Source organism: Herpailurus yagouaroundi, unplaced genomic scaffold (genome assembly GCF_014898765.1).
Source record: "Herpailurus yagouaroundi ecotype Mexico unplaced genomic scaffold, PumYag 100, whole genome shotgun sequence".
In the NCBI taxonomy this organism is placed as follows: domain Eukaryota; kingdom Metazoa; phylum Chordata; class Mammalia; order Carnivora; family Felidae; genus Herpailurus; species Herpailurus yagouaroundi.
Window position 1 is genome coordinate 45,748,074 of NW_024412391.1, and position 16,275 is coordinate 45,764,348.

A 16,275-nucleotide genomic window follows, 5' to 3' on the forward strand; every position below is an offset into this window, starting at 1 on the left:
TCTCTCTCTCTCTCTCTCTCCCTGCCCTCCCCTGCTCATTCTCTGTCTCTCTGTCTCTCTCTTTCTCTCTCAAAAATAAGTAAACATTAAAAAAAATTTTTTTTAAGGAAAAAAAAGGAAGGAAAAAGAAGTGGGTGGAACTGAGGCCCAAAGACCTTCAATGGCTTCATAAAACCAAGGGGCAAACTCAACTTCTGATTTTTCTTAAATGTATGAATTCATTATAAAAACATATTATCGTTTCTTTGTGAGCTTCCAAAGCATCTGTGTGTATGTTATGTTGTGAGGGAGCCAAATACTATAAAATATCCCAAACTGTCTAAACATGTGTGCTTGCAGCCTGGCAAACACGTGTGCGTGCACACACGCACATGCACAGCAGAAATGCAAGCCCATTCCCAAACCAGGTGTCATTGTTTATTACATGGCTCACAGTACCCACCTATGACTTTTTCCCAATTTCCCCCTTCCTCTTTAGAAAGGCTCTTTCTGTAAAACCCCTGCCCATCTCAAGCAGAAAGGAGCTGAGTACCCCCCTCACCATCCAGAATGCATGTGAGGGCACACACATCAGCCAGGAGTGCCTGTATGCATATCCAGGGCACATCGGCACAGGCCCGGGAATGATCCTTTTAGATAAAATGAATTATGGAAGGCCAGAAATTTTTAAAGAATTTGAGAAAAACAATGTTACAAAAGGAGGGGAGGGACAAGTCTATTTCCTGAAATGGAAGAATTCATGTTCCTGTTTGTCTGATTATGTAAAGAAAAGAGACTGTGTGAACATGGCCAGAAGGATGTGGGGGGATACTATTTCAGGATTCCTACGAAAAAAATTGACGATGTCATTCTTTTATATGAAGAGGAAATTGGAGGGGATTGTAAGGGAATTTAAGAGAATACCAAAAGATCTTAAAAGGAAGAAAAAAATTAATAAGCAGGAAATAAAGTAGTGACATGGTGGGCATAGAAAATTATTTAGGGAAGGAAAAATCAAAAGTGTGATCAAAAAAGGTAACCAGAACTCACAGAGCTATTTTGAGAGTGAAAACCAAGTGAAAAATGTCAAGTATAAGATTATTCTTATTTGACATTTTTATATAGCAGCAACTTATAAAAACATCAAACACTGACATAAGCCTTCCTCTAGCATTTTAACACATCATTATATTGTTAACAATGTCAAACGACTGTAGCCATTCATGTGACTTTTAATAGATTACTTTTATCATAAAAATGTCACTTTTAGGATAATCTGCATTCTCACATTTTTTTATATTCAGCTCTGGTCTTAAAATGTCAAGTATAGAAGATATCTGTGTCTGCAATTCTTGGGAGTCTTACCACAGATCTTGAGAACATCAGTATAAAATAAGCCTTAATTTGATATGGCCGCTGTGCTCGATTCATCTTTTCTGCAATTTTTTTCCTTTTAAAAATAATTACAAAGCGCATGCATTAGGTAAAGATAAAATTATGAGTTAAAGCCATAATAGGCAGGAAATTTATAGGGAAGTCTGCTTTGGCCCTCATGAAAGGCATCCTGTAACATGTTCAATCACTCGGGGTCGCATTCCCATAGGCATGATTATAGACTAGATTCTGGCCTGCCTACTCAGTTAGCAATGATGCTAACACCAATCACTTCACTTTCAGGGGCTAACATGTGCCAAATGTCCAATCAGATTTCTTTGGCTGTTCCTCTTAAATGTGAGGAAAACAAAGCAATTAACTAATACATCAAAGATCAGGCAAGTCAGGCACAGAAGAGGAATTAGAACTCAAATAAGTCAATAGTCTCATGTGGGAATTGGCAAACTTTTCTTGTAAAGAGCCAAACAGTCAATATTTTAGGCAGGCCACATCGCCTCTGTCACAACTACTTGACTCTTATACCATAGTGCAAAAGCCAGCAGGCAGCACATAAAAACTGGGTCTGGCTGTGTACCAATAAAACTTTATTTACAAAAACGGGATCTGGACTGGATTCGGCCCTCTAGCCATAGTTTGCCAACCCCTGATCTAGTGGATCAGCTCACACAATCTGTCAAAAATTACAGCTCAAACTCTAGCAAACACTAATTTTATCCAGATTGAATAATAATATCTAACAGTAGTGCAATCTTACCAGATGCCATGCACCATACTTTTATACAAGTTATATCATTTTCTATCCCACTCGGTAAGTACTGTCATATCTTCATTTTCAGATGAGGAAACTCAAGCTCAGACAGGTATGTGAGTTACTGAAGGTAACTCAGCTTAAAGTAAAGGGGACAGAAATTGAAACTAGGCTTCTGGATCAAAGCCTCTGATCTTAACCACTGCCTTGATGTTCTATGTATGTCATTCATGGATGCTAAGAAAACATGAAGCCATAAAAATCTGGGCATTTTCTTGAAAAAGTGATCTGTACTCTTTAAACTTACAGAACTAGACAGAAAACATTCCTTGTAGCTAGGCATCCCAAGCAGGTCCCATTTTGACCTATCTAATTGTGAGTGCACTGTTGCAAACCCACCATCCCCACACTGGAGAATGAGACTCACAACCTGAATTCTCCAGGCAGCTGATGCCCAGGACATTAGATGCTCACAGCTGTCACAGAGAAATGATCCTGGATTAGGGCAGCAAGAAGAAACATGGTAGATGAGTTTATATCACAGGCTAACAAGGAAAGAATCAACCCTGTTATGGCCACCTGCAGACAGGCTTACACCCTGGACTTCACAACCCATCCTCTGCCACTTCACAGCCCCACTGAGAATAAAAGAAAAACAAGCTTTCGACATAAAGGAGAATGAAGATATGATGTTTTCTAACATCTGTTGTTTGCATGGCACATTCTCAACTCACAGCATCCTCCAAAGTAGGCAAGTATTATTTTATCTTCATCTCACAGATGAAGAGGGGTCACTGAGATGCAATAAATTGTTAAGGCCACATAATAAGGAAAGACTCAATGCCTGGTCTTCTGAGCAAGCCTTGGGGCCTCTTCCTCTCTCATCCAGGCTGTCTTTGAACCTTCTGAAATGACTCACAGAGTGATAGTTTGAAAAAGGAAGCCACTGTCAAAAGTCAAACACATTACACAAACATGGATTTTGTTGTTCAACTGAGGACACTGGAAAAGACAGCCAGGATAACCCAAATTTTAAAGGATGTCCCATATTTGGTTATTTTCACACATACTATTTATAAAAATAAATAATAGAGGGGGGATCTTTGTTAAAATTTAGCCTCAGAGGTCCAGAACTTACAGGATCTGTTCTCAACCGTCTCCACCCAGAAGTACTTCCTCAGGGAGCTTTGGCTGCCTTTGGCCATATCACATCCAAGCCAATTCTGGATGTGGGCGTCACAGGAGGAGGAGGGCAGCATCGCAGCCCAGTGTCTTTTGCACCCTTTCTCATCATTGCACAATGATTGTTCTTTGCCTACCTGCCCTCTTAACTCCCTTCACTCCCAAATACAGGCAAAGAATGCAAAACATCAAAGCGAGGTCTAGGTTTTGTCAACGAGATTTGATTATTCTTTTAAACATTGAGACAAACCTCTAGTCTAAACAAAATTTGTTGGGAGCTAGGGATGAATAACTGAAGACAAAGATCATCCCCACTTATCAGAGAAAAAGTTAAAACTCTATCATTTCTCCTTAAAGCAGATACATGTGCTGTTTACACATGCACGTGCGCGCGCGCGCGCGCACACACACACACACACACACACACAATTACTTTTTCTAGTTTCCTTGTTGAAGAAGAAAATGCCTAATTTACATGTAGAGCCCACAAATTATAGCCATAGCAGACAAGGAAGCAGATGAAGATTGTGATTGATATTCCAAAATCTCCATCCTGATTTCCCCATCCTCAGAATTAGCCACTCTATAAATCAAACGGACATATGAACATCTGATGTTGAAACCAATAGGTCACATCTGTGAAAAACATCAGAAACATAAAGAACTGGATTCTTCTGTTTTCTCTGAAAAAAAAATCACCCCCTCCACTATCCCTATGACCATTTCCACCATTATACCTTAAAATATCCCGTCTCTTCTAAGAAAATATCACTTCCCACATGTCTATTGCTATTAACAATGACCATTTCTTCTTTCCAGTTGGTTGTGCAGAAGATTAGAAATTGGCACTATTTTCCACAGTAACCCTGAATGAAACCTTGGCTGTTTCTAAGTAAGAAGATATTATTGAGGCACACACATGTATATTGTCAGCCAGTGGCCTAATAGAGATGGAAATCTCTCACTTGTTAAGGGTATTTCTGTGTCTGCTGATCTGGGTTAATGTATCTCAGAGTTGAAGATACAGACTAAATATTAGGAGCTGTTAAGAGTTGCCTTCTACTCTTCCTGGATCACCTTATGAGAATCACCTGTGGACTGTTGGCCTTGGGTCTTCTCTCTCCAAGAATATCCAAGCAGAAATACTCATGCTATTTCTCCTGTATGAGGCCAATACCTGTGACCCACCATCCCTGGAATATGTGTCCTGGGGTCTTTTCTAGGCATGTTGATGGGTTTATATTTATACAATGTTTAGAGCTAAAAGAACTTCATAGACCATCTCAACGAAATTCCTCATTTACAGCTAAGGAATATGAGCAGTGAAGAGCATAAGTGACCTCTACAAGGTCACACACCTTGTGGACAAGCCAGCTCACTTCCATTTTTCCTCTCATCTTTGCTCTGTTTTAGCTGACTTCATCTATACACAAACAAGATCTCTTTGGTGACCCTGGCATACACGTGCTGAGTGACTGGTGAGGAAGGGAGCAGCTCCTGGCTACTGAAACACTTTAGTCTTCATGAAGCTAGCTGATCCCTACAGAGCTGATCCATGGCTCACCTTGCACTACTTGCACCAAATGACTAGAGCATGTTGCACATAGTATGAACTCAACTAAATATGTGTCCAGTGAATAATATAAGTTAATCAGCCCAGATGATAGAGCCACATGGTTTATTCTGTGGTTATAAGGAAGGAAATGCATTGCCATGTGGCATACTGTAGAAATGAACACACTTTTCCCCAAATAAGGAGGCTAGGAGACATCATCAACCATAGGGCAATGGTGGCCCTCACTCTTTTATCATATATCTAAAGGTTCATATGTTGTGGGAGAATTTAATAAGGTGCCTGATGAATGGAACTGGGATCAAAGACATTAGAGAACCTTTAAAACCATTCTCTTACTTTATACATTTGGGAATCAAAGACTCAGAGAACTGATGGAATTTGCCCAACTTGCCCCTGACCTCAGGCCCAGCTGTCGCCACCCTTCCAAGCTGCCTCCTCCATGCTGGGGGGCCTTTGTTCCTGAAACTCAATCTCTACAACATGGAACCTTGTCTAGAGTTCAATGCTCTATACATAGCCCATCAAACATCTGCTGGCTAATTAATGAAGACTGGAAATTTAGCCCTTTAGTTTGCCCTACACCATTGGTAGGTTAAAAACCATGAGATTTTGCTGTTTGAATGCTGTTTGGGTCAGCTAAATCAAAGTGAAGATTCCTTCTATCTGGCTTAGATAGGCAATCTGACCAACACCCCCTCTGAGACTAGCTTTGGATTCCTTTTCTTCCAGGTGGGCTGAATTTATACTTCCTCCTTTTCTCTGTTCTTACACTTTCTGGAGACTGAAAAATGGCACCTACTCTGTGGATAGTGCCATGATCACCAGGCTTGTCATCTTAAGTGTGTTGGTCAGACCAGCTGTCTTCTCTATAAACTCTATACCCCACCCCCTCTCCACAAATATCTGTAGGTTAGACTGACCCTTCTGCTTAACAGCCCAGGGAAATGGGGATTCTTGTCCTCTTCATTAACAGCTGAAAAAACAAGAACTCTTTGTGTAGAAACATCCAGAAAGAGAAGGCATCCTCCAAGCCTGCTTCTCTCTTTATTGTGGGCAGGAGTCAAAAAGCCTCTGCTCATGCTCAAACCCAAATCCAAGGTACCATAGACCTCCCCATGCTCTCCAACACAGACCCCCACCCCTCAACCAGAGCTGCTATGTGTAAATTTAAGGCTTCTGGAAAAATGAAGGGATTTATCTATGTGCCTACTGCACGTGCAGGAAAATCCTTCCTCTGCAGACACCCCCTCAACCAGAGTTGCTATGTGTAAATTTAAGGCTTCTGGAAAAATGAAGGGATTTACCTATGTGCCTACTGCACATGCAGGAAAGTCCTTCCTCTGCAACCTTCTCAAATACCCATGTTTCCTGGTACTCTTTTTTTTTTTAAGTTTATTTATTTTGAGTGAGAGAGAGAGAGAAAAAGAGAGAGAATCCCAAACAGGCTCCACTCTGTCAGTGCAGAGCCCAACATGGGGCTCAAACCCACAAACTGTGAGATGACAACCTGAGCTGAAAGCAAGAGTCAGACACTTAACTGATGGAGCCACCCAGGTGCCCCTGGTAGTCTTACTACCTTCTTAGAAAGTTTCCACTGTTGAATCTACTTGACCTCAGTCCTCTATCCGAAAGGACCATCATTTTGACCCACATATAATAAGTGCTGCCCAGCCAGACCACCCCAATCAACCTGGAAATCCATGAAATGGCATGTTGCACCCAGATTGCTCTCACAATCTGTTCCACTTTTTAGCTGACTTTCTTAACTTAAAAAGAAAAATAGAAAAAACCCTAAAGAAATATAGTTAGATTTAACTGATATGTGGAATTTAAGAAACACAACAGATGAACATAGGGGAAGGGGAGGAAAAATAAAATAGAAACAGAGAGGGAGGCAATCCATAAGTGACTCTTAAATACAGAGAACAAACTGAGGGTTGCTGGAGGGGAGGTGGGTGGGGTTATGGGCTTAATGGATGACGGGCATTAAGGAGGCACTTTTTGGGATGAACACTGGATGTTATATGTAAGTGATAAATCACGGGGTTCTACTCCTGGAGCCAAGACTACACTGTATGTTAACTAACTTGAATTTAAAAAAATAAATTTTTTTTTAAATCAAAAAAGAAAAAAAAGAAATATAGTCAAATAGAAAGTGGCATCCTCCTGTTTGAGAAAATGTCAGCAATGTGGGGTCAGCAATATTGGCTGCAGTACCAACTCTTTCGTGTAGTAATGAACAAACAACAAGGATAATAAGGAGGAAGAGGGTGATGACACGTGGCTTCATTTACTGCATACTCATATAAGTCAAGCTACATGCTAAGTGCTTTCCACATATAATCTCATTTAGTAATATTTCCAGTGTAAGCAAACAGATCAGACTATTTTCTCTTTCTAAGACTGATTTTCAGATCTGTCTCGCTGAGTTAATAGCTAAATCACAAGGTTGCTGTGAAAATTAAATGCGATAACAGAGATAAATGCAATTGTTAACCTCCAAAGTGATTTACAAATATCCCTTATTCTTCTTCTTACTGTTGTTTCCATTCCTTCCAAGAACATTTGAATATACAGTCCCCAAGCCATAGCTCAGTCCTGACCAAGTAGAGATATCCTTGGCAACAGACCCTGTAGCTTCAAACACAAAACAAGGCACCCAAGTACTATCTTTCAGAAACCATCTGTGTCTTTCACAAAATTTGACAAAAGGCTCTAAACTAAGTGAACGCCAACATAAAGGTAAGAAAGTTGCTTTCTCCATCCCAGTAAGGCAGTGATGTAGTTCAAATAATGTGCCTGCGTTTTGACACCCCACCCCCACCCAAAGAGATGTTTCCAGGAAAGCCTTGCTCTCTGGAAAATTTCCCAGAATGAAGAGACCCCTGGAAACCCGCTCCCTCCCACAGGCCCCCTCAGGCAAGGAAGGGCATCTTAAAGGGGCTCCAGGCCCCCTTGCCTCTCTCTCTAGGCACTTGCTTCCAGAAAAGAATATTGTGGTAGAAACATACAGGTTTTTTTTTTTTAAAGATTATTTTAATGGGTGTCTTTTCTCTAGTTAGGGTGTTAAGTGTTTTCCTGGTATTTATGTAAAAAAAAAAAAATAATAATCCCGTCCCTTCAAGAACTGAATTGCACTTTCACATTTTCCACTTTGTTCTCTTAGCACTAACTTCCTGGGAAAATGCCAACAGGAATGGAGAAGCTCTTCTGCCCAAAGATACACTTGGCACTATGTCGTGTTCTCAAAAGGAGAATGCTTTGTCACATCTACACCTCTGCAACATGGGAGAGTACAGCTTTCTGATTTAAACTGCCTGTAGGTAAAACTACTCACTTTAAGACAGAAAGCTGTATGTTCTACTCCATTGGAGTTTTGAGAAGCTCTACCACTGCAGCCTTAAGACAGTGGCATTGCCAGCTGTGATAGAAAGCAAGGTGATGGAGGCACTGGCCAGTGAAGAAAATACCCCAGAGCGTGTTCCATAACCATCACACAACTAATGGGAAGAGGAAGCTCTTAGGGATTAAAAAAAGAGGGGGTGGTGGTGCTCACTAATTATCAGTTGTGTGACCTCACACCAGCTACTTAACCTCTCTGAGCCTAAAACCTATAAAATGGCAATAATGACAGTACCTACTACTAAACTCTCAGTACTACTTTCCTGTGGCTGGCTGTAACAAGTTCCTGAAGACTACGTAGTTTAAAGCAACAGAAATTTATTCTCTAACAGATCTAGAAAGCAGAAGCTCAACATCAAGATGTCAGCTGGGTTGCTTCCTCCTGTAGTCTCCAAGGGAAAATCCATTCTATGCCTTTCTTCTAGCTTCTGCTAGCTACTGGCAAGTCCTTGTGTCCCTTGACTTGTAGCTGCATCTCTCTCATCTCTGCCAAGGCCTCTGACATTCTCCCCTATGTGTCCTCTCTCCTTGTCATATCTTATAAGGACAATTGTCAATGGAATGAGGTGTCCATCCTAGTCCAATATGATCTCATCTCAAGACCCTTAATTTAGTTATATCTGCCAAGACCCTTTTTCCAAATAAGGTCATATCTACAGATTCCTCGTGAACATGTCTTTTGGGGAGGCCATCATTCAGACTATTACACCCTCTTGCCAACTGAAAGAGTGAATTTAGGTCATGCAAGTCTCAAACTTTTTCTTCCTATGTGAAAAAAAACATGGGTCAGTTTCCCTGCGCCCCCACCCCCATAAATTTCTTCACTGTTCCTGGTTAGTGGTCTCTCTGGTCAGACTCTTTGAAGCGATGGTAATACCTGTGTTCTTCCTGTCCTATGGCTCACTCATTTGTAGATGGAACATGGGCATAAGTGATAGGAAGTATACAGTAAGGTTTTCGATAGAAGAGACATAAGATGGTCTTGCTCAGCCCCTCATGTTCTTGATGAAGTAAAAGAGATCTGAGAAGTGATGTGCCTTGCCCAGGTAGTATAGGTAACATGATGGCACAGCCTTCATAGAGTCAGGCACCTGTCCCCAGCCCTGCCTCTTTTTGCTGTCACCTCCAATTGTGTCACTCTTCCACTGAGCCTCACAGTTGTAAGGTCACCCTCAGCATTCCATAAGCCCACATGAGAGAAGTCAACATGTCTCACACCTTACTGTATGCTCTTGGTTAATTCTAAAGGTCACACAAATTTTAGTCCCTAAAATTAAGTCCAAAATTAAGATGTAAACAAGCCAAAGTTGGACCAGTCAAGATGCCAATCAACCTTAGATTTGCTTTTCTACATTTCAGTGTATAAGGAGAAAGTTTGGAAAATGCTTTCCATCCTACATAAGGATAATAGAATCTTATAACTTCACTTAAAACTTTGATCATACAAATAATCTCTTATATTCTGAAGATTTGCCCAATATGCCTATTGTTTGGAACTCAAATAGTCTGTTCTCTAGGATTGATATTAACCATAACAAGTACATTGCCAGGCTAAAGCCTACAAAATAATACAATTACAACAAAAAGGAAATCAATATTAATATTAACAATATAAGTAACTAAACAAAGAAAAGTTAAACTGAATTAGAAAGTTAATTCTTTTATTAATTTGCCCAGAATTTCAGCTTGAGGAAAAATAGGTTTAATAAAAGGAAAATGGGAGGTAGAAGGGAGCTTTTAGGAAAGCTGATGGGGGCTTCTGGGTAGTTTCAAGGGCATTAAAGATCAATTACATTTAATTCCATTTTGAATTTATGGATTTTTTTCCAAATGAAATATTTTATAGCTCTTTACAATTTTCAGACTGCTTTCAACACAAAATCTCACTTGCGAGAGCAGCCAGATGAATGGAGATTTTATCAAGCAACCACACCAGATGAATTCCAGCAAGTGATAAATTAGCAATTGGGAAGTGGGTATTACTAGTCTCTTTCAAACCCCACTACTCTGGGTGTGGTCAGCATCATCAGCATCAACTGGGAACTTGTTAGAAATGCAGAATCTCATCTAGACCCCAGACGTAAAGAAATCAGAATCTGCCTTTTTTACTTAAAATTTTAGTTAACACACAGTGCAATATTGGTTTCAAGAGTAGAATTCAATGATTCATCACTTACATACAACACACAGTGCTCATCACAAGTGCCCTCCTTAATACCCATCACCCATGTAGCCCAGATCCCATCACCTCCCTCCATCAACCCTTAGCTTGTTCTCTGTCATTAAGAGTCTCTCGTGGTTTGTTTCCCTCTCTTCTCTTTCCCCCCTACTTCCCATATGTTCATCTGTTTTGTTTCTTAAATTCTACATATGAGTGAAATCACACAGTATTTGTCTTTCTCTGACTGATTTATTTTGCTTAGCATAATACACTCTAGTTCCATCCGCATTGCTGCAATGGCAAGATTTCTTTCTTTTTGATGACTAATATTCCATTGTGTATATATACTATATCTTCTTTATCCACTCATCAGTTGATGGATGTTTGGGCTCTTTCCATAGTTTGTCTACTGTTGATAATGCTGCTATAAACATTGGGGTTCACATACCCCTTCAAATCTGTATTTTTTGTATCCTTTGGGTAAATACCTAACAGTGCAATTGCTGGATCATAGGGTAGTTCTATTTTTAGCTTTTTGAGGAACCCCAATTCTGTTTTCCAGAGGGGCTTTACAAGTATGCATTCCCACGAACAGTGCAAGAGGGCTCCCCTTTCCCTGCATCTTCAACAACACCTGTTGTTTCTTGTGTTAATTTTAGCCACAGAATCTGCATTTTAACAATATCTCCATAGGATTCCTATGCACATCCGCATCTGAAAAGCAGTGAACAGTGAACAGAAGTGTCTTTATGAAATAAAATAAAGTGGGTAAGCAAGGAAAAATATTTGTAAAGACTATACAATTGATTTTTAATTATACATTGATTTGCTAGCAATATTGCAAATTGAGTTAATATCTTCTTTCCCTTTATAAAACAGAGATACTGGATAAACTACAATAATTTAACAAGAAAAAAAAGGCAAACTCAAAAGACAGAAAGGGAAATTTCTAGTTACCAAAAAACCCACAAAGGAACTCATAGCAAATGAACAAATGTACCAGAATCCTGAGGGATAGCAGACTTGGATGCAAGTACAAACATCAGGGTACTAGAGTTATAAAATCCTCATGAAAATCAGAGATGAGGCCTTGGACCCATATGAAATGTGGTGCTAGGACACAGACTCATCCATAAGCCCTGCTCCCTTTATATGAGGGGAACGCGAGACTTCCCAAGGGGACTGGAGAAAAAGCAAAGAAGTATCAGTTGTGATGGGTCCCTAAGCCCCAGTCTGTGCCATAGGTCGATATGGAGTCCAAATGAATAGTAAACTGACAAATTACTATGAAAATTCATCTTGGATAAGTGAAAATCTTGGGACACCCAGCCATGACAAATATAAAACTTCTCTGTAAAGATACTTCCACAAACTGGAGCATATAGGACTCACACAGACCAAAAATAATGCCAGCTGAGAATGAACCCACAAGCAAAATTAACACCACATGAGAAAAGAATTAACTACAAGGGGACATTATCAGGTACCTTAAGCAATAGATTAGTATGCCTCAGAAAATAAGAAAATAGAACCATTCTAAAGAGACTACAGTTTTATTTAAACCTCAGATAGAAAGGCTAGCAGGTCGTTTACAGGTGAGGAAACTGAAATTCAGAGAGTCCAAGGCTTAAAGACTGAGAACTTCAATCCAGTCCCAGTGCTTTTTCTACCATATCACATTATCTCTGTTCTTAATAAATGCCAGCTAGTTGGATCATTTCTTTGATTCGTGTAATATATAAGAGAAAGGAATGATTTTCTTAGATTGGGAAGGGAGAACTCTGATTCAGTTCATTTGATATTAAGCATTTTTTTAATGCAAACAAGGAAGGAAGTAGGTGGAGACATTTGTGTCCTCAAAAATTCTTACTGAGAGTGAGTAACTGCACTACCACTCTTTTATTGCAGTTGGGAGATATATTATAAAGAATCTTTATGTGCACTGATTGAACACTAAACATGTACCTTTTCTCTAAAAAAAAAAAAATCTTACTGAGGATAAAAGGAAGTTACAACGTAAGAATTTTGAGGCATTTGGACAAAATGGGAGGTAATAGGTAAATATCCATCTGAATGTTCAGAAGACAAGGATTTATGCCTTGGCAGTTTTGTTTTTTTCTTTTTTTCCAAGTCAGGATGTCAGGTAATCGCTAGAACATGAGCCAAAATGAGCTTTTGCTTTTACTCCCAGAGCATCTTCATGATGTCCCTGAAAGGCTGTTTTAAGCAGCAGCGCTAACCTACAAACCCTTACACAGGGTGCTAAGGAATTGGTGTACAGTCAGACAGAACAGCAAAGCCATAACTTCTCATCTCTTACCCCTTCACTAAATTACAATTAAATTCCATCATTCAAAACTGCCTGATCGTGGGCCAGATGCATATATCACAAGAAGGCATTAAAATCTGACCTTTTATATCCCCAATAAGAAATGCCATGAGTCCATCACAGAATCATAACTCCCTCTCAAATTAGAGCTGAGAAAGATCTGAACTTCAGAGGGAAACTCTTTGATTACAGGCAAATTTGAGAACTTTTCTAGTAACCTCTTAAAATTCCAAATTTTAAAGAAAAAAAAAAGATGAATTTTGTGCTTCAGAGAAAAAGAAATAACGAATGAGTACAAAGCAGGATGCAAAAAAAAAAATGCTACACACAAAAAGGAAAAAGGAGCACACTGAGACATCTCTTTGAATCCAGTTATAAGATTACTGGAAACTTGAAAATCAGTAACATTTCAGCAGAGGCCCTAAAACCCAAAACAATTATCCATTGGCTCTCTTTTGCTGGCTAAGATTTACATCTAGTGGCTTCATCAGTATAGCTACCATACAGACTCTGTAAAGAGTATTAAGGGACTTGGTGATTTCAGAGCTTGCTCTTAGAATATTTATCGTTTTAGCTCAGTAAATAGCTAGACCTTTGCGGGTGAGGAGATAAACAGGCAGCCTTATCAGTCTTGGTACTTTTAAAAGGTTTTCATTCTGCAACACACTATGGAGCACCTATCTTCCCTCTGATGCCCATCCGTGCCTATACAAGTAGAAAGTAGGTATTTAGACCTTTGTCAAGAATAATCATTTAAATAAGAAAGAAAAAACTGAATAGTAAGAAAAGAGATAGAGACAGGAAGCAACCAGAGACGAAGATCCAAGAGCAACAGTGGCTCAGCTCTGCCATAGTTGGGAGTGTGTGGGATGGCTGTGAGGCAATTCTAATTGAGGGGCATAGACCAAGGCCATACATAGACACCTCCCTCTCCACCCATGCAAAAAGTATACTTGGTGTCCAATGGGAGGCAATGCCAAAGTGGGATCGCTTTCCTGACATCCATCCATATCTTCACTTAATAAATATTTATTGAGCTCTCACTGTGTATACATATGTGCCAGAGATATACCATGAGTACAAAGAGGAGAAAAGAGATGGTAAAATATATAACAGGTAGAAAACACAGGTAAAATAAAATATCACTAATTCAAAAGAAGAAGAAAATATGCCAATTGTGGGACTATGTAGCCCTATGAAGAAAATAATATTTGAGGTAAGCCTTGAAGAACAAGTATGATTTGGACATACATATACACTATTGGCAATTACAGTATTCTTTTTTCTACCAAAAACAAGAGGCCAACTGAATTATTGGCCTAGATGTACTTCTCAACTTTCCCTGCATCTGCGTCTATGAGTCACCTGGGAAGAATTTTTCAAATATCAGTGCTGGTGCCCCCAAACCCAGGTACTTTAATTTAACTATTGTAAGGTGAGACCCAGACATGAGTAGTTTGGCTTTTTTGAGCACTTCCCAGATGATTCTAAAGTACAGCTAGGGTTGAGAATCGTGAGCTAGAACAAGGCAGACATGGAGACTAATATTTGCCTTTGGAAGGTTGCACCAAAACTTTATAAGAATCCCAGTCCCCACTGTGTCATGACTCCTAGATTGACACAATTCCCTACAGGGAAGATAAAGAGATCAAAATAAAATATTGACTTCAACACAGTCACAGTCCTTGGGGAGCTTCCATTTATCAGATGAAGAGGCAGTGACACGGAAACTTTACGGACACTATTTGGTGCTCTGGTGGGCCCTCTGTCAGAAGAGCTCCCACTTGGAGGAGAGGGGTGAGGAACTGACCACATGGAATCATAAGCAGAAAAACACACAGAGTGTCCGTAATGCTGCTTTTGGATATCGGTTTGAGAACAGAACCAGGAACACCTGATGGTCTCACCATTGTGATAGCCTCTGTGACAATTGAATTAAGCAAGCATGGGCTTTTCTCAATGCGAAGGCACCTTTCAAAGTTTAAATTTTAGAAGGTATCATGTTGCAAACTCCGGTGAGCCAAGTGTTTGCATTGGGCAGCCCAGAGTCTTTTAAGGGTGAGGCTTACGATCATGTCTGAAAAAGTGAAAATGGATTCACATAGATTCAGACTGGCCTACTACTATAGATAAATAAAGTAACTTTTCTATGGCTAGACAACAAACCACTAAACAAAATGTCGTGGCTTCAAACAAGTTATTTTTCTCTCTCATAATTTTACGGGTTGCCTGACTTGGCTGGCTGGGTTTTCCTTGGTTCTTTCATGCAGTTGTGGGCAGATAGTGGCTGGAGTTGCTCAACTGGACTGGACATCCAAGATGGCACACTCACATGGCTGTTTAATATTGGCCAGTTTCTGGGAGCTCATCTAGAACTATTGACTGGAATGCCTGCATGAGCCTTTTTAAGTGACTTGGGTTTCTCAAAGTATGATGACTGGGTTCCAAGACACAGAAAATAGAAGGTGCCAGTTTCTCAAAGTCTGGGTCCAGAAACTGGCAAATATCACTTTCACCGTATTCTGTTGATCAAAGCAGTCACAGAGTCTGCCCAAATTTGAGAAGAGACATAGACCCCATGTCTTGAGGGAGGAATGTTAAAAATTCATAGCCACCTTTATCTTCCACAACTTATGAACAGATTAGCCCTTCTTATTCTCAACACCATATATCTGGGCTTTAAATAGATATTTTTTCACTGTTCTTTGATAGCAACTTCCACAGCAAATAAAAAAGAGCAATACTATGTACAATACAAATACAAAAGAGTAATACTGTGCATTCTTCACTTCAAGCTTATCACCTGTAAGTCTGGGCTGTATTTTTTTCCCCAGTAGTCATGATGAGTCTATACTAAACCTCTCTTCTCTCTGCCTAGTACGCTTGGTGAACAAAAGCATACATTTGCAAAGACAGGTGCAAAGACAGGACAAGAAGGATAATCAGTGGACCAGGGCACAGATCAGGGCCACACACAAGGGTCAAATCCAAAGCCTGAGCCTTACAGCAACTGTAGAATTTTTCCACAAATTGTGACTGTTGGAATTCTGCCAACGTCAGCCCCACAGTCCATAATGATCCAGTGCTCAAGAGTTTCTGCATTGCTAAATGTTTGCGGGGCTCAGAAATCAATATCTAATCACACTTAGCTGAAGCCCAATATTCTGTACACTCAGCAGTGTACGTTTTGGTTGCTGGGTATATAAAAGTTAACATGGGAAGTGGAACATTTGTTGGAATGAGCTGCATTAAAAATATTACCACTGTGGTGCAAATCACCGTTAATGACATTTATCGAGTGCTCATTCTGCAAGGGTCCCACTCTACCAGGAGTCTTCAGATGATACAAAGGAAAGAGAAGACACTTTTTTTTTTTTTTACCTCAGAAGCTAATGTTACTTTTTTTTTCTCAGCCTTTCACTAGGAACCTAACAGCTAGATTACTTCTCAAAATCTCTGCCGGCTTTAAAATCTTGTTCAAAGTAATGGCAATATCAACTACA